This window comes from Lissotriton vulgaris, chromosome 10 (genome assembly GCF_964263255.1).
Source record: "Lissotriton vulgaris chromosome 10, aLisVul1.2, whole genome shotgun sequence".
Taxonomy (NCBI): Eukaryota; Metazoa; Chordata; class Amphibia; order Caudata; family Salamandridae; genus Lissotriton; species Lissotriton vulgaris.
Window position 1 is genome coordinate 408455863 of NC_141698.1, and position 19865 is coordinate 408475727.

Sequence of the window (19865 nt, forward strand, 5' to 3'; positions counted from 1 at the left end):
AAGAAGTTTAAGTTGTCAGTGAAAATGCTCTTGAAATGTACTTCAGGAAGTAGTAGTCAAAATGGCTGTGTTTCTCTCTCTTTCTTTATATATATTCAGGTACATAACCAATCAAATGTCATGAAATAATAGTAGAAAATGAAAGTAACATTTTAATTGGTAGTCAATTCTAACACTTCATATGTGTTTTTGTCATGTAATTTACCTCAGGATATTTAGTCAGGCCTACAGCATAAATGTCTCAATGGAATTCCATCAAATTTGGGTAAATGGTAGGGACTGCTATGTAGTAGGGCCTATTCTATATTTGATGAAAGAGTCTCCAGTGGTTTTTCTGTAAATTACTTTCCCACCTTTTTTTATCGAGCGCTTACCGGTGCGCGCCCCGGTACGCGTACCGGCAGCGTTACGGGAGTCCTCCATTTTGTGTTTCGGTAGAATTGAGACACAAGATGGAGGGCAAACAATGTTCGGAATGGGTCGAAGGGGGCACGGTAGACACTTCCTGACCCTCTAGGTGTTCTGAGGGGGGCTTAGGACGCTCATATAGGCAAAAAAAAAGAAATCGCGTGGAGAGCGCCCGGTACGCGCACCGGTAAGTGTACCGGGGAGCGTACTTTGGTGAAAAATAGTGAAAAAATTTAGAAAAAGATAAACGTTTAGAATGATCAGAGGTAGGGTAGCTCTGAAAAGAGCTATTGGGTTCTGTGGCTGATTTAGGTACCTACAAGTATGTTCCAATGTACAGTCTTAAATTCAGGAGGAATATTCTATTCCCCTCATCTGGCAAGTGCACACCATCTCCTCTGTAGATGTCTTGCATGTTGTAACGCAAGTTATTGTTGAATATTGAACCCATTCTAAAGTTTCTCATATAAGCAGAAACAGATGTATTCACATGTTTCCGTGCTTTCTCAAATTGTGGACAAAATTGGTTGGACCAGTTCCATTTCTGTCTTTGGCATATATTGGAATATATCAAGGCAGTTTGGGGAAAAAGTGTCATCAATTGATGAAAGGTGTCCTTTAAAAGCATTTCCAGACCAACCCCAGTCATAGTACCCAAATCATTTCCACCACAGTGCACTATTAAGAGGTTCAGGGTTTGGCAGATGCATAAAAAAATTATATTAAAAACATATAAAATATATTTTTCCTTTAAAAGAATAATACATTTTACAGCTTTTGATATTTGCTATTTAAAAACCATTGAAATTCACTGAAAAAACCTTAGGTTATAGACCATATATAGTTAGGAATTAGCATTTACAAAACCTTGAAAATTCACTGAAAAAACCATAGGTTATAGACCATATATAGTTAGGGATTAGCATTTACAAAACCTTATTTTACTCACACAAAACCATTGAAATTCGCATATATAGTTAGTTGCACTAACTATATATCGCGCACCCGCAATCCACTGCTGATGATGTCACATATTACATCATTCATGACATGGTCAGTGACATCACTGATGACATCACTGATGACAACTCAAATGACATCACTGACAACATCACTGATGACATCATTCATGTGTTAATACGATGAACCTCTTCAGACTCTAACATAACCTTAGATACACTCAGTGTAAAGAGACACTCACAGATTGTCACTCATCCATGGAGTTACTCATACACCTAGTCAGTCATGCAAAGAATCAATCACACCTCCGTTTCCTCAACTATACAGTTATACACAGCTTACTTATTCAAATATATTCTAACACATATTTACTCTCTTATACAATCACTGATAAAAGTTTTAAATGATCCATGCAGCCACTCACACATTCACTGGCTCTTATACACAGTAATTTATATATGTCAACTCTCACATGTACTGTGTTTTACAAATGTACTTACTTTGACATGTAGCACTGAGATATCCATTCACTCACCAATACACTCATGCACACAGTCAACCACCCATACAGCTGTTTCCACATGCAGTTTTGAACCCATACCTCTAGTGAATCAACTGTTCACACATCTATGCACAGAGTCACACACCTCCCAGCCACCCACACACACACACTCACTCTCCCATACAAATACTTAGGCAACCAATCAATAACCCATATAGTTACTCATATAGCTACTGATCAACACATGCAGCAGTTTACAGAACAACAGATATGATGATGCACAAATTAAGACAGTTTAGTCACTAACCCATGCACTCAGTGAGACACATTTAATCACTCTCTCATACAGTCAGTCATGCACCTACTAAATCCTTCATCCAGACACTTATGCATCCACTCATTCTTCAATATTAAGACATATTTTAACTTTACAGAAACATACAGTCACTGGATGATGTCATCAGTGATGTCATCAGTGATGTCACTGACCATGTCATGAATGATGTAATATGCGACATCATCAGCAGTGGATTGCGGGTGCGCGATATATAGTTAGTGCAACTAACTATATATGCGAATTTCAATGGTTTTGTGTGAGTAAAATAAGGTTTTGTAAATGCTAATCCCTAACTATATATGGTCTATAACCTATGGTTTTTTCAGTGAATTTTCAAGGTTATGTAAATGCTAATTCCTAACTATATATGGTCTATAACCTATGGTTTTTTCAGTGAATATATATATATATATTCCGATGCGATGGTAACCCATGTTGAGTCGCGCACGAGCTGGGATGGAAGGTTACCAGCCTTCATGCACGGTATGGACTCAGTTCAGCATCCGTGGTTAAAAACAGCCTTACTGTAGCCTGATGCATTTCGAGTATTCTCTTCTTCAGAGGCTTGTACGTAAGGTACGTGCTGGGCGAACATACTCCTCCATTAATTATGCACAATGACACGCCCACAGTGGGGCAGCAATAATTAGCAGTGCGTGAGCATTCTGGGATTTGTAGTGTTCGTATTTCTTTACCTTTCGATTTAAGGCGCACTTGATAACTGTTTGTTTTTCAAAAAGCTCTGAATGAGCCCCGGTGGTGAACGTTGTCTTTATCCAACATCTCAGCCCCACGTTGAGGGTTGAAATGAATCCTCGTGGCCCCCTGCAGATTTGGGGTGGAGCGGTGCTCGGCGGCTGGGCCGCCGCCTCTATGTTCCGATGCGATGGTAACCCATGTTGAGTCGCGCACGAGCTGGGATGGAAGGTTACCAGCCTTCATGCACGGTATGGACTCAGTTCAGCATCCGTGGTTAAAAACAGCCTTACTGTAGCCTGATGCATTTCGAGTATTCTCTTCTTCAGAGGCTTGTACGTAAGGTACGTGCTGGGCGAACATACTCCTCCATTAATTATGCACAATGACACGCCCACAGTGGGGCAGCAATAATTAGCAGTGCATGAGCATTCTGGGATTTGTAGTGTTCGTATTTCTTTACCTTTCGATTTAAGGCGCACTTGATAACTGTTTGTTTTTCAAAAAGCTCTGAATGAGCCCCGGTGGTGAACGTTGTCCTTATCCAGCATCCCAGCCCCACGTTGAGGGTTGAAATGAATCCTCGTGGCCCCCTGCAGATTTGGGGTGGAGCGGTGCTCGGCGGCTGGGCCGCCGCCTCTATGTTCCGATGCGATGGTAACCCATGTTGAGTCGCGCACGAGCTGGGATGGAAGGTTACCAGCCTTCATGCACGGTATGGACTCAGTTCAGCATCCGTGGTTAAAAACAGCCTTACTGTAGCCTGATGCATTTCGAGTATTCTCTTCTTCAGAGGCTTGTACGTAAGGTACGTGCTGGGCGAACATACTCCTCCATTAATTATGCACAATGACACGCCCACAGTGGGGCAGCAATAATTAGCAGTGCGTGAGCATTCTGGGATTTGTAGTGTTCGTATTTCTTTACCTTTCGATTTAAGGCGCACTTGATAACTGTTTGTTTTTCAAAAAGCTCTGAATGAGCCCCGGTGGTGAACGTTGTCCTTATCCAGCATCCCAGCCCCACGTTGAGGGTTGAAATGAATCCTCGTGGCCCCCTGCAGATTTGGGGTGGAGCGGTGCTCGGCGGCTGGGCCGCCGCCTCTATGTTCCGATGCGATGGTAACCCATGTTGAGTCGCGCACGAGCTGGGATGGAAGGTTACCAGCCTTCATGCACGGTATGGACTCAGTTCAGCATCCGTGGTTAAAAACAGCCTTACTGTAGCCTGATGCATTTCGAGTATTCTCTTCTTCAGAGGCTTGTACGTAAGGTACGTGCTGGGCGAACATACTCCTCCATTAATTATGCACAATGACACGCCCACAGTGGGGCAGCAATAATTAGCAGTGCGTGAGCATTCTGGGATTTGTAGTGTTCGTATTTCTTTACCTTTCGATTTAAGGCGCACTTGATAACTGTTTGTTTTTCAAAAAGCTCTGAATGAGCCCCGGTGGTGAACGTTGTCCTTATCCAGCATCCCAGCCCCACGTTGAGGGTTGAAATGAATCCTCGTGGCCCCCTGCAGATTTGGGGTGGAGCGGTGCTCGGCGGCTGGGCCGCCGCCTCTATGTTCCGATGCGATGGTAACCCATGTTGAGTCGCGCACGAGCTGGGATGGAAGGTTACCAGCCTTCATGCACGGTATGGACTCAGTTCAGCATCCGTGGTTAAAAACACCCTTACTGTAGCCTGATGCATTTCGAGTATTCTCTTCTTCAGAGGCTTGTACGTAAGGTACGTATATATATATATTCACTGAAAAAACATAGGTTTCAGGGGTGTTATAGTTAGCTGGACATTTCACTCGTCCAAAACGATAGATATTCCACCGCATATATAACTTTGTGTGAAAAGTTGAACTACAACTACCAAGACGCTATGGAGTTTTGGCTCTGTTACATGCAAGTAAGCGTTCCTACCCACTTTCACTGTTAAAAGGCTCTCATAAGTCGACCCCAAGCTTGACTGGCTTTCCATGCCGGAAAGCCCGGCATGGAAAGCCTGCGGGAAACCGAGCATCGTAATCCAATAGCAGAAACACCATCTATTAGGATTACGGTCCGTTCTCCGACTGGCCGAAGGGCTCGTTGAGCCTGTTGAGATTCAATCGGAATGACTGGCCGGTTTCAATTCTGACTGCCTACATTGTTATTAGGCGATCGGAATTGAAACTGACGGTCGGAGGCTTTCTGACCAACATTGTAATGGGCCCTTATATCTTAATGTATGTAAAAATAAGAAATGTATACATGATTTGAAACATAATTTCATATGATAAATAATGCATATGCAATTGACTAATTCTAGTTGAGCATTCCCTTAATATGGAGCACTCTACAATACTCCCAACACTCTATAAATGTTCGATGGTATTTTCCAAATCCATAGGTGTAATACTGTGCCTTGAATGGTAAAAGGCTTTTGTCAGTGTTCAGCTCGGAGTGGATGGCAATGGCTAGCCCAATGCTTAAACCTTTGCTGAAAAAATGGCATAAAGCTTTGTTCTTGGTTGCTTATGTGATTGTGCCTTAATAAGTGGAAATTCCCAATATGTACCGACAACCATGATATTTTCCCTTTAGTTTTAGCCTCTCCTCACACCAGCATGCTACTAGCGTCTCTGTTGAACATGAAAAAACCCTACTTTCCTTTTTTTCTGTTGCCTTTTTCCCCCCTAAATCTTATCGACCTGTAGTATGCTGCGTGAAATATCTTAAAAGACTACCCTATAAAATATGCCCAAGCCAGGTATGCAAAATGACTACAAATACTGGCAGCTGAACTCCAGCCTCGCTATTCAAAGATCACGTTTCGAACACGTTTCAATTTCATGTGCGGGAAAACATTGTTTGCAGTTTTTTAAAAACTGCGTGACAATTTATGATGTGCGGCTCACTTGCACTTGAAAAGTGCATCTCATCCCTAATTTGTAAGATTGTGTAGTTGGCGATTATGGAGATTGCTCTAATGCCCCCCCCCCCCCCAACTAGAATTCATATTTCAGCACCTTTCGTGTGGGCTTCCCTGTTTATGATTACATTAACAATCAGCTTCAGTGGTGAAAGTTCTGGTAACTTTTAAACACTTGGTTCCAAAATGACACTGGTAGATAGGGCAGACTGCGCCTTCACAAAGACATATACAAATTAAGCATGCGGTGCTTCCTTCCCATGACGGAGCTCCAGCGAAGGCACGTTTCCCTTCTACATTACCGGCCCAAGGTCGTCACAAAACTGTATTCACCGCTTCCCTCCAGGTCGTTTTTTTTCTCATTATCATTTTTACCACAGGCTGAACGATAAATATGCCATATGCTCTTTATTACAGCAAGATGGCAGGTAAAAGTTTCAGAGGTGACCTCAATAATTCAGCTTTACCCTTTTGTCTGATCTGCGCGGCCATTTTACAAGTTTACAAACCAGTTGCTGGTCTTGAAGGAATCTCGGTTAGTCCCTGGAGGAGCAGGCCCTATTATGAAGCATTAAGGATTAATAGCAATATTAAGGGTAACAGGCGCAAAACAATATGGGTATTGAATTTAAGAAAGCTAATACTCAAATAGAAAAAAATAACTTATCTATAAATATAAGCTATAATAGTAACTATTCAGTCAGGTTTTATCGTGGGCAGGAATGCCTCTCCCAATATTTAAAGACTACAGCATCTCTTAAATAATCCCCCTTTGGGTGGAGATGTTCTGGCCGTTGCTTAAAATCATTCAACTCACTTGACTGGAACTTCCTGTAAAAGGAAACGGAAATAAGATTTGGCGGGGATTTCAGGAAATGGGTCAGTTTGCTGTGCACAAGCACTGAAGCACGGTGCGTAGTGGTCGGTTTGTTTCGGAATACTTTGGGGCAGATTTACAAGCCCCCTGCGCCAATTTTGCGTCACTTTTAACATGGGGGAAAGTGACGCAAAAGTGGCGCAAGGGGCTTGTAAATCTGCCGCCTTGAGTTTAGCAGCAGCACGAGGCAGGTCTGTCCGCGCCCCCTTTGTGCTGGCTATAGAACCTATGACAGCATGTCTGTCAATGAGGGAAGTTCATGGGGGCATAACTGTCCTGGGGCATACCCTTATCTTCTTCTTTTATGCGGATGACGTTCTGATAGGTCTGGGTAAAGCATCAGACCGTCCTCCGGTTATATTAAAACACTTGAGGGGCTTAGGGAACTACTCTGGCCTTCTTGTCAATATGAACTAGTTGTATGTCTGTCCACTTTAGGCGAGAACACAGGCAGTCGAAGAAGATCTCTCCGTGGTCCGTGCACCCCCCATCCTTTAGCTGGAGCCCGAGTTCCTTCAGATACTTGGTAATTCATGTACTTCGCCAGAACAGGGATACAATAGAGAGCCACTTGGGGCAGATGCTGACTGCTGCTGGAGAATCTGTGTGATTACAGTTGAAACCGCCCAATCTGAGACGGGGAGATTGGCCTTGTCAAAAGATAGTGCTATTGCCCCGCCTACTTTATTTCTCCAGCACTGTCCAAGAAGTGTTAAAAAGCCATATTTTCAAGGACCTCACCAGATTACTACTGTTAGACTTAATCTGGGGACACAAAAATAGCAGAGTGGCCCTGTGTAAAGTGCAACTCCCAGTTCTTAAGGAATAATTAGAGGAACATGATTGTGAGCTTTGTTATCTGGCTGCGTAGCTGCAGTGGGTATCTGCCTGAAAGATCAGCACTAGGGCTGCCTATTTGCTGTTCTTGGGTAAGCCTGGGGGTGTAGATAGACTGCTGTCCAGAATACTGTTGTGTCAGTGAAGTAGTAATGACACTATCAGAGGAGTACTGCTTGAATCTTTATTTTTATCTTGGCAGCAAGAGGTATGCTCACCCTATGCCTTCAATGCTCTGCATGTAACTAACTTGCCTTCCGGTGTCTGCTTTTATTAACTTCCCGCCTCTGTCTGAGGCCGTGACAACATAGCCAGCCGAAGGCAGAATCATGGTCCTAGGGAGCGGGACTCTACACCTCCCCCTGTTTAAACATGGCCCCAATGTTCTTACAAAATCAGATATCTTCATTAAGTCTGCGAGGCCTATTCACAACTCTGCTGGAACGGGTGGTCATCATTGAGGGTGTCAGCTTTGTGAACCTCTGGTCACTCAGGGCGGTGGTTGGTACATCTGAGCTTACTGCCGGCAATGGCAGGATATCATGGTCTTCACTGTTATCTGTGGTCCTGAAAATAGATGCATTCCTGGTGATGGATTTTCAAGAGTTAGATGCTGTGACCAAGCTCCCTTTAAGTGCTGTGACTTGAAATGGTTGAGTGTTTAAAGGGGCCTCTTCTTTCTTCTTTTACCTCTGCTTGGCTACCACCCAGTCAACCAGATCAAAGAATGCTTCCTGCGCTCGCCATCTGACATTAGCGTGAGCTTTCATCCTCCTTTTGTTTTCCCGGTCTGTGGCGCGGATCACGTTAGAACTCATGAAGTCCTCTGCAGTAGCTTGGTGCAAACAGACCTGCCAGACATGAGTGTGGCTGGACTTTCTCCTGTTGTTGAGTGTGGAGTGGTCCAGTAAGCCTTCAGAACCTGAAAAAAGGGCTTCTTCAAGCACAAGTCCCTCTTTGGTGACTCTCTCCAAAGGTTCTCTTGAGGGGCCCCATGAATCTGGTTTTCTATTGGATTGAGGCCAAAGTTGAGTTACTCGTTGGTGTTCAATACCAAGGCATTTCAGAAAGTCTTTGAAGTCACCACTAGTGAATGGCGGCCCAATATCAGATTTTAAAACCATAGAAGATTCCCAAGTTGCAAATACATCATTCAGAACTTTGAGGACCTTGGCTGCACTGGTGGAAGAGACTATCTTGACCAGAGGGAACCAGAAGTATTCATTGATCACTCCTAGGAAGTATTCACCAGACTCTTGTGGGACAAATAAGTTAACCGCTATACTCTCCCACAAAGCTTCTGGTATTTGCAACATTTCCTGTAGCAATGGACATGATACTGGTGCCAGGCAGATACAGAGGTGGCCTTTCTGTAGTTCCGTTTCCACCATGACGTCTAGCCCAGGGAACCACCATCTATCTAGGATTGCTCTCTTAGTGGCAACTAATCCTTGCTGCCCTTCATGGGCTAGGTCAACAGCTTGTTTGCGGTGTGTCTTAGGGATCAGGGTATGTGACCCTCTTAGGACAAGTCCTTCTTGAGTGACTGCTAGTTTATCTCTGATATTGTAGAATTCCCTCATCTCCTCAGAGTCATCACTCCACTCTTTGATGTGTGCCCATTTGTATTGCTTAATGAGATGCATGATGAGTAAGAGGGATACCAACCCTTGTGGCTTCTGATATTTTATGAATTGAGAGCACAGGAGGTATACTCATGCTGACTATGAAATTGGAGGTCTTCAACAGTCATGGATGAGTGTCTTTTTGGCAAATTCTGTGACTGTCTGGAGAAGTAGTCGGCTGGATTAAGCTCTTTGCAAGGCTTGTGGACAATGATGTAGTCATATACTTGGAGGCGTATTCCCCACCGTTCAATCCTAGGGGGCATTTTGGCTCCAGGGTTCCTAAAGATAATCAGGAGAGTCTGATGACCCATTATGTGGGGGGATTGATCCCCATATAGAAAGACATGAAAGTGTTCACAGGCCCATACCACTGCAAGGCGTTCCTTCTCAGGTTGAGAATAGGCCTTTTCAGTATCTGAGAAGCTGCTGCTGGCATATGCGATTATGTGAAGTTGGGCCTCCGGGGTTTCAGAGTGCTGAGCCAGAATAGCACCAAGACCTCGGTGTCAGCTGTCACTTCGGCAGATAGTTTGGGGTTAAAGTTGGCCATGAAGGTAGCCTGGGTCAGAGCAGTCTTCATTTGTTGGAAACTCTGTTCACAGTCCAGAGACAACTGGAAACCTACCTCTTGCCTTGTGAGTTGGCAAAGAGCAATGCAGATAGTGCCATTGTGCTAGATATATCTGGCACAGTAGCTGGTCATGCCAAAGAAGGAGTGAGAATGAGCATGTTGCTTGGTGGGATGACAGATGTATGGGCAGTGACTTTTTCTGGGTCAGGTGCATACCCTCTTCTGAGAAGAAGTGCTCAAAGAATTTCAACTTGGTTTTGTGAAATTCACATTTGCAGAGTAGATGACAGACCTTGTTCAGTGCACCATCATATCTGTTGTCATTATAGTTTAATGCGCTAGTCACAGGCTGGATGGTTTTGCAAATTACTTCCTTAAAGATTTCAGCTGATGATGAGATGCAAAAGTTCAATATCTTGGAGCAAGAAAGGCCCAAGTGAATGGTAAATGTCGTGATGTAATGGCACTGTTCCTACAAATCGATCTGACAGTAGCAGTTATGGTTGTTCAGTTTGGGGAAAAGCTTCGAACCATTGAGCTGGATGATCATGTCAGCTATATTCAGACCAGTATGGTGCTCTCACTGTATTACCTTGTTTGGCTGGTGCATATCCACGCATATGCGGACAGCCCCTGGATTTTCTTTCTTCAAGACAACCACAATGGGTGACACCCATGGTGTTGGGCACTCTGATGGCTGTCAAGGTTGAGGAGATTGTTGGTGTCTCTTTCCACGGCTTCTTGGAGGTGGAATGCAACTCTTCTCTGCCTCTGCTCCGCTGGGCTGACACTCTCATCAATGTGAAGGTGGACACTGGTATAATTCAGTTTACCAAGACCAGTGAAGAGAGTTGGTAAACAAAGAGAGATTTCTGGAAGCCTCTCAATGTGGAAGTTGATGGAGATAAATCCCAGTGCCGCTGCCGTGGCAAGGCTGAGAAGGGATGTACCTAATGTCTTATAGCACATGGATGGGATTTGGGATGAATTTCTTGCCATGTGACAAGGTTGCAGTGAAGGAACCATAGCTATGCATTGGCTTGGATGCACCCCAAGTGTAGACTTTGACAGGCAAGTGTTCGAGTTTCAGCCCTGGGTCGAGTTTGTTGAATTGATTGTAGGATATTACATTGATTTATACCCCAATTTCAATGATGAATAATACAAATTGCCCATTCAAAACTATGTGAACAACTTGGCAGGTGCTCGTTGCATTTGAAGGTGTACCTGATGAATACATTTAGTACCTGCATGTATTTGCATGAGTCCCAGGCTAGAGTCAGTATTAGGCACAGGAGTGGGTACTCAACCGTCTGGAAATAAAAAATACTGTTGCTACTTCGCTCTCTGTTTGCAAGGGATATTGTTAACTTCCCTAGGCAGCATATTAGTGTATCTTCTCCCCACACATGTATTCTCCTTCGAATGTCAATGAACTGTACGCAGCCATGGAGCGAGTCGAGATCATGTCTGCTGACAACATTGACAGGAGCCACTGTCAATGATGAAGTTCATGAGTCACCTGTTCAAGGAGAGGGTGACGGTAGGCTGTGAGTCTGCAGGTCTATGGGTTGACATCATCATGAGGTATCCATCTTCCTCACTATCACTAGCCAGTGATGTGGTGGATTCTGAGAATGGTGATGTCGGCAGCTGGTCTCTGGGTGTGGTGAAAATAGCCAGCAGGTGATGGCATGGCTTGTCGCTTGATTTTGGTTGGTGTCAGTGCTGACTGCTCAGTTTATCTTTGCATCTGCTGCAATCGGAGAAGTGTTGGTTTGATTGGCTGCAGGAGCTAAATTTAAAATGGATTTCTTTGCCACAGCCTTTTCCCACTTGTCTGAGAGCTGGGCACTTTCCATCATGTATGTATGACAGCCCACATAGGTAGCAGAATTGTGGGGTATCTTACATCTGTATTTTGGGTTTGTCTTTCCATACATGTTGGCTGTTGCTTATGACCATGACAGATTTTACAGGGCTCTCATCCTCTTCCATGCCAGCAGCCTCCTTGTCAGCACATTCTTTTGCACGAGCTGTGGTGATCATCTTAGCTAGAGATTGAGTTTCTCGAAGCATTCAACTTTGAAAGGCTTTGGATTGGGAACCATCAATGATCCTAATGTGCATGGCCTTCTTGTTGGAGGATTTGGAGAAAAAACGGTGTTTAATGAGGGTTTCCAGGTTCTCTACAGTCATCCACCAACTACCGTGGCTGTTGGAAACCCTTACCGATGTGTATGGCAGGATCAAACTTTTTCAAAGTTTGTCTTTGATCTCAGGATATGTGTTGGCTTCTTCTTTAGGAATTTTTTTGAGAGCTTCTTTGACACCATCCGTTGCAAGGTTTCTGACATAGCAATCTACTTTTGTGTTATCAATATCATCCAAGGACTCAATGAAGTTGTTGAATTTCTCAATCCATTCAGCTCACCACGACTCAATATTGTGCACCTTGGGATTATAGAATTGGGATGGTGGCATTAGGAATATAGCAGCATTTTATGCAGTCTACCTGTCTCCAGCCATGATGACACATGGTTAATTGTGCACACAGGCGCTTACAGCACATGAACGAACACAAGGCCACATCAGAGGTAGCTGTTAATAGCGGGTAAAAGCCGCAAGCTGGCTACAGCCAGGAAAGTTGCAGTGCCAACGATGTTGAATGTTGAACAATGTTGAGCATCAGCCAGGCATAATAGACACAAAATCTAGAGCCAATATGGCTGCTACCAGGAAACAGGCTCAGACTCGGAAGCAGTGGGCCACTACAATCCAAGATAGTCACCAGCAGTCAATGAGGCCTGACATAAGGCAAACATTTCCCATACAAAAATGGCCACTCTTAAGTAAGGAAGTTTCAGTATCTTGGCAGGCTACCTATCCAAGATGGTCACAGAACAAGGAATATGGTCCAGAGTGGGCAGTGTTTGTATCTGCAGCTGAGAGCTACACAGGTGAGAAGACTTGAAGAACACTGAGCCAAGATTCTAGGACTTGGATAAATACAGTGCTTAGTTGTATGTCACACTGGGCCAGTAGACAAGGAAGCCACAGCAGTTCATGCAAGGCTCCCTCGGAGCCAACTGGCGTCGCAGAATGACACACGCTCAAGTGAGAGTAGACCGGGTAGATCACAGCGTGAGCAAACACTCACTTTGTCGTAAGTTTCCCTTGGGCCGGGTGGCATCTGAGCATGACGCGTTCAAGCAGGAGATGGAGGCTAGTCCTGTAGATTTACGTGTAAGCAAGTGCTCACCTCCTCATCTCCAGTTGTCATGTGTATGCAGTAGTAATGACATGACACAAGGAGTGTTGCTTTGAAGCTTTATTTTTATTGCGGCAACTAGATGTAACACACTCTATACTTTCATTGCTCTGCTAATAACTTCCCCTTCACTGTCTGCCCTCTTTAACGTCCGCCCCTCCGACTGAGGCTGTGTTGAAACAGCCAGCCAGAGCCAGGGTTTTAGAGAGCCTGACTCTATAGATACCAGACAATACCGTAGTATGCTACCAGCATCTAGATTGTTCACAGTGGCTCGATAGAGCTTACAGATGTGCTTGGTCTGCATTAAGACAGAGGTGGCCTATTCTCTGGCATTCCTGCTGTGGTTGCACCAGGAGTTGAAAAAGCTGGGCAATAGGGCACTAAAGACTGCTGGAGTAATGCCAGTGTGACTGTGCTGGATGATATATTTGAGATAACAGTAACATTGACATTTGATGAGATTTTTGCACCACATAATTTCGATGGGACAATTTCTCACACTCAACACCATATCCAGGTAGGTGATGCTTATATGGAGATGTTGGAGTTCTAAACACCCTGTAAGTTCCTGGGCATACCTGCAGACAAGAGGAACCCCATATCCGGAGGCTCCGACTTGACTAATGATTATCCGTGAAACCAGCAATTAAAATTTAATTTAGCCCTTCCATCTGCATCGCAACGAATCTAACCCCGAAAAATAGAAAGTGACATCTTGTCATCTACAGACATCACTGAACTTCCTTGCCTGTCCAGGCAACGCATTCTTATCTACTATTCTCCATCAGGCATACAGTATATCTTTATTGAAATTACAAAAGAACATTGCTCCCTACATTCCACAGTGTATTACCAGCGTTCCATCGTCATGTGCATTTGAGATCACTTTTGATATATCACACTGCCCTAATTGACTGTTCATCATTATAGGTCTCCTATCCATATTCAAAATTCATCAATTGTCTTTACTGTGGCCCTCTTCCTGGCGAAGGCACCTTGAGTGTGCCGAAACATGCGTAGAATTCCACCAGTCATTTGAATTTGTGCCACTCCATTCTCAATTGACAATGTTCTTTATATATTGTGTTGACTTACCACTCATTGACAATGTGTTACCATTTCAACAATGCTTTTAATTCATTCTTAGTATGATTGTGAGTCCGTTTGATGGATATGAATGTGAATGAAGGATTTTCAATCTTTTCGATTGTCTAAAAATATAATAAATGCTAATTTTTGTATTTTTAATACATTTATCCTTGTCCTTTGGTTCTTTATGAGAATTATTATATACGTAAGAGCATTAATTATGGTCTACATTTTGGTTGCCTTAAATCTGTACATTTATTGATGTTGTAGTTCTAAAAACCCTGTCCTTTCTCCCTTCACTGTATTCTTACTCATGACTTATCTGGTAAAACAGTGACTGCTTGGTTAAGTGCTAGGAAAAAGACATGGGCAGCCATTGCATGGACCGCTGCATGCTCCAACAGATTTCTTTGAATGTGACATATGTTTGGGATAACAATAACATAATTTTGCAAATGTGAATGTGATGATGCATGTCTGCTGCGTCTTGCAGCCCCCCTCAAACACTTTGCTCTCAGCTAGTCAGAAGGATTCGAAGAATATTTCTGTGAATACTTGTAACATTTTTTTTTATGCACTAGCTGAAAATCGAAAAAATGACGGCATGTAACCTTAAACCCCAGATGCTCTATTTTGGAAAAATGATTATGTTTTAATGACAAATACTCTGTATGATCAGTGGTATATGCTTGCTGTTCATTATCTGACTGATTTTGTTAATTACCACATTATTTTTTGAGACAGACCTGCTTTTTGCTGTATTCTTTCAATGTTCAATTATTGAATAACTGAGTCTATAGGGACCATCCTTTTACTCACAGTGTGTTTCTCCAGGTTCCAAGGAATACAAAATCCTAAAGAAATGCAAAAATTAACTCAGCAAAACAGGAGATCAGAAGACAAAAAGTGAGGTGAAACCACACCAAGGATGCCAGGTCTGACATATGTGCCCCCAGCCGAAGATAGAGAGAGCTACCCAACCCCTTGTAAGTTTTCTTCATCAAAGCAGAAGAACCTGGTATAGGCATAAGAACCTGGCATAGGCATAGTCTGTGCCAGGACCATGTTCCACTGTTAAGTCCATTGCCTGTAGAAAGATGGAGCACCTCAACAGTTTGTGATTCTCACCCCTCATCTGCAGTAATCCTCTGAGGGACCTGGAGTCTGTATGAACCCAGAAGTGAGTGCCAAACAGGTAAGGCCTTAGCTTCTTTAGCGCCCAGACCACAGCAAAGGTTTCCCTTCCCATTCAATTGCACTCCACCTCTGTTCCCTGGAAAGTAGCCTCCTAATGATGAAGGCTACAGGCTGATCCTGGCCTTCATCATTTAGCAGTGAGAGCCTGGCCCATATGCCATGCTTCGAGATGTCTGTCTGTACCACAAACTCTTGGGAGAAATTGGGGCCTCTAGCATGGGTGCAGTACACATGGCTTCCTTCAGGGTGTCAAAAGGTTTCCTGCACACCTCTGTCCAGATCACCGGATGTGGCTACTTCTTGGAAGTCAGCTTTGTCAGGGGAGCCACAATGGTGCCATATCTCCTGTAATATCCAGTGAGTCCTTAACAGCCTCTCACTTCTGTGTGGGTCTTGGGCAGTTCCCAAGCCAGAATGGTGTAAATATTGGGCTGCAAGTGGTGCACCTCGTCGCCCCTTAGTTGGGTTTTCAAGTAGACCACATAACCCTGCCCTATCTGTCAGCTTATTGTCCTTGATAGTCAGGCCTGTGCTCTGCAGAGCTCAAAGCACTTCCTGCAGGGTGTTCAAGTGGTCCTGCCAACTAGAGCTGAAGACTGCATTCTAGATAGGCAGCACAGAAGATCTCCAAGGACCTGATTGATCAGCCTCTGGATGGTGGAAAGGGCATTGTTCAACCCAAAAGGCATGATCCAGAACCGGAAGTGCCCTTCTGAAGTCAAGGCAAGTAATCAAAAAGCTAAACTTTTCAGAAATAGGAGCAAGTAGCAATAGACCTGAAGCACAACCCAGGAGGATAACAAGGAATAGAATGGTTAAAAGTGAAAAGGTTATCAGGAGGATTCAACCTGGGGTAAAGGAGAGCACAGCAGCAGAATGCGGGATGGATACGTCCCCAGGTGTGAGGCCTACTAACCCAATCTATAGGAAGGGGGTTAGAATAGGAGGAAGAGATGAAGCAAGCAGGCACACAAGGGGAGAAATGCCAGATGGAATACTACAACATCAGCAGCCAGAATTGCCTGCAGACAATTGGTTATTTGTAGAGCCATTAAGACAGGAAAAGGGAGGGAAAAGAATTAAGAAACTGAACCCCTTAAATCGCTCCCAGCTCCTATCCTCATTTGCAATGTGTTCCAGCCTAAGATATGTTAGTACTGCTGATTTAAAAGAAGTTGAGTTTACGGCGAATAGCAAGGGGTAGGAAATAACTAAGGTCCTACTCCACTCAGCCCTAATAAAAGATGCAATAGAAAAGGCAGAGACTGATATGCTTTGGGAAGGAATTAGAATAGTAAAAAGGGAGGAAGTGTTACTAAACAAAATAGGGAACTCATTCCTTAGGAACCATGCGGCACTGGGTGAAAGACAAATAAAAATGATTAACCTGGGGAGAGGCAAGAAAGACACCCTTGAAATCACGATAATACCAAAAGACCAGAGGTGGGATGTTAAAGATGTCCTTCCTGGGAATAGATATAGAGAATTGGCATACATGAACGGTGAGGAAGATGGTTATATGAGTAACATTGATTAGGAAGTAGGGCCGTCGCACACCCTGACCTGGAATGTAAACGGATACAATAGAATAGTGGCACAGGAAGACTTTAAAAACTCCTTGAGGGAAAATGATATTGTATGCCTCCAGGAAACTTGCCTGTGCGACGAAACCCCTGCAACCAAAGGCTTCACTCACCATGTAAAACCAGCAAAAAAGAACATATTAGGTAGACCTTCTGCTGGTCAGATGATGCTGGTCTCAACAAGGATAGCTAAAGATATTGAACCCCTCGAAGTTAAGTGCAACTGGCCTTTGGGAAGTAGAGTGAGAACCCTAAACAATATGTCGGGGTCGAAAACCTATGTATTATAAATGTGTATATACAGAAAGGGAAAATAAACGAGTATAAGATTGACCTGGAATGTTTAAAAACAGACCTGGAAGAACTTTGTGATTGTTATCCAAGAGATGTGCTCCTGATACTGGGGGACTTCAATCATAGATTAAATCCCAAAAAAAGAGACTCCTGGCTGAGGGATCTACTAGGAGTATATAAAATAGAGCTTGCACAATTCTCCCATTGTGACATCTCAACTCAAGATGATGAGCTTGGGCAACTGCTGGGGGCCATAGGCGTGGTCTGCGCGAATGGAAGAAAGGAAGCAGACCGGCCCGCGAATCGTACTTTTAAAGTAGGGCAACAAATGTGCCCCATAGATTAGGCATTCATACAGGCCTGGAATTTCCATTTAATCAAACAGTTTGAAATACTCAGGGTGGAGGGTAGTGATCATTATCCATTGCAGGTAGAACTCCAGGTAAATAGCTCCCTGCATAGACAAAAAGTGCTATCAGTAGAGGTGGAATACCCCAAGCGACTCACCACAAGAATTACTGATGAATACATGAAGAAACTGAGTGCCCACCAGTTAACCGTGAATTTAGATAACCTAGCACCAGAAGAGGGTATAACCTGGTATGAGGATACAATAAGGCAACTGGTGGAATGCCTCAGGATATAACTAAAGCACGGTAAATACAAGTCAATAAATAATGTGAAACCTCACCCCAATAATATCAAACATTGGTTTGATGACGAATGCCGGAAAGTAAAGGCCGGTATTAGAAAACAGGAGAGACGCCTAAGAGGTAACTATAGTGATGAAGTGGCAATGGAACTTAGGAAATCAAAGGTAAAATTTAAGGCAACTATTAGAGATAAAAAAAGGATTTTTAAGGACAAATGTTGGGGGAATTTACTTGAGGCAATTGAAGAAAAAAATGTGAGAGGCTTTTGGAAGTTAATACAGAAATGCATGGGGAAAGTCCTAGGGACCCTGAAGTGCTCTGTGCCAGAGGACAAGTGGGTGACCTACCTGGACAAAATCTATGGTAAATGGCCAAGCAGGGAGGGAACAACGGCCAATGTTTGGCCTGAAATAAGGGAAGAAATTAAAGTACACTTTTCCCCAGACCCCATTAGAGGTATAATAAACAGGTTAAACCTAACACGGGCAGCAGGCCTAGATAATTTACCAGCTATCATTATAAAAACGAACATAGAATGGTGGGCGGAGTTCTTCTCTAATATGTTCCAAGGGATTTTAAACACTGGCAATTTCCCAGATAGTTGGAAAGGGGCTATTGTCAGACCAATGCATAAAAAAGGCGATGTAAAATCCCCAAATAATTACCGCCTAATAAACCTTCTGGACATAGGTGAAAAGGTTGTCTCTAAAGTAATTCTAGGTTTACTAAAGGAATGGGTGGATGACAAACAGATAGTACCCCCAGAACAGGGGGGTTCAAAGAAGGCCACTCAACGGTTGACCACTGCTTTGCCCTTTGGTCCATTGCACGGAAGTCGATCGATCAGAGGGGTAATTTATTCTGCTGTTTCATGGACTTCCATGCAGCTTTTGACCTGGTGAACAGGGGGCAGCTGTGGTCAACATTGGTAGGGTACGAAATACAGGGTACCTGTTAGCTCTAATCCAAGCACTGCATATAGAAAACTGGGCACAGATAATTCTGGACAAGGAGGGAGGATTGACGAAGAGAATCCCAATTGGAAACGGTTTAAGGCAAGGATGTGTACTCACCCCCCTACTGTTCTCCCTGTTTTTAGCAGACTTACCCCAAAACTTAAGAGAGGTTAGAGGGGCAAACCCGAAACTGGTAGGAAACCAGATATCGTGCCTTCTCTATGCTGATGATTTGGTGATCATGGATCAGCGGAGATAGGCCTCCAGAGAAAATTAAATAGGTTTAAAGAATATTGTACAAGCAAAAAATTAATAGTAAACACTGAGAAGACAAAAATTGTATGTTTTGGAAGGAGGAAAACGAAGTTCTCATGGTACCTTGGCACAGTTTTGCTTGAGAGGGTAACTGACAATAGATGTTTGGGAATGTGGTTTTTGGTACCCTGAAAAGGTATACACACTTACAAGCATTAAAAATGACGGCATTGGCATCTGTTAAAGGCCAAAAAAGATTCAATAATACCTATGGAGAAATGTCGGATAGACCTGTCCTAAAAGCCTACCAAGCAATGGTCCCCCCAAAATGTTTGTATGGCGCCGAGGTTATTTACATAAGTGGTAAGACCTCTTGGGATAGAGAGGAGGGAAATATACTAAAAAGCTTATTCATGCTGCCTAAATCATCTATGGTACAGGCGGCAAGACTTGACCTGGGAATCACCTCCTGGGTGCTAACTGCTTCTATGACCCTAGTACGATTCTGGCAGCAATTGGGAGCAGGGGAGCTTTTTAAAATCTCCCAATGGGTCAAAGAGGAAATTGCCACTAGCGAGCTACCCTGGGCAAATGAGACTAGAGCATCAATAAGTAATGCATATAGGGTGCTCGATCTGAAGGCATGCTCACTGCAAGACCACATAATAATAGGTAAGAAAGAACTAAGGTTTCAAGGGTCTGATAGGTCCCGTACTTATGATCGGCAGTATCTTCTACAAAAGACCTCGGTAGCCCACATGACATTGGCCTGGGAGTCCAACCATCATTTCCCCTATGTGGACCGGCTACCAAGTTACAGTTTAAGGCGGGACATT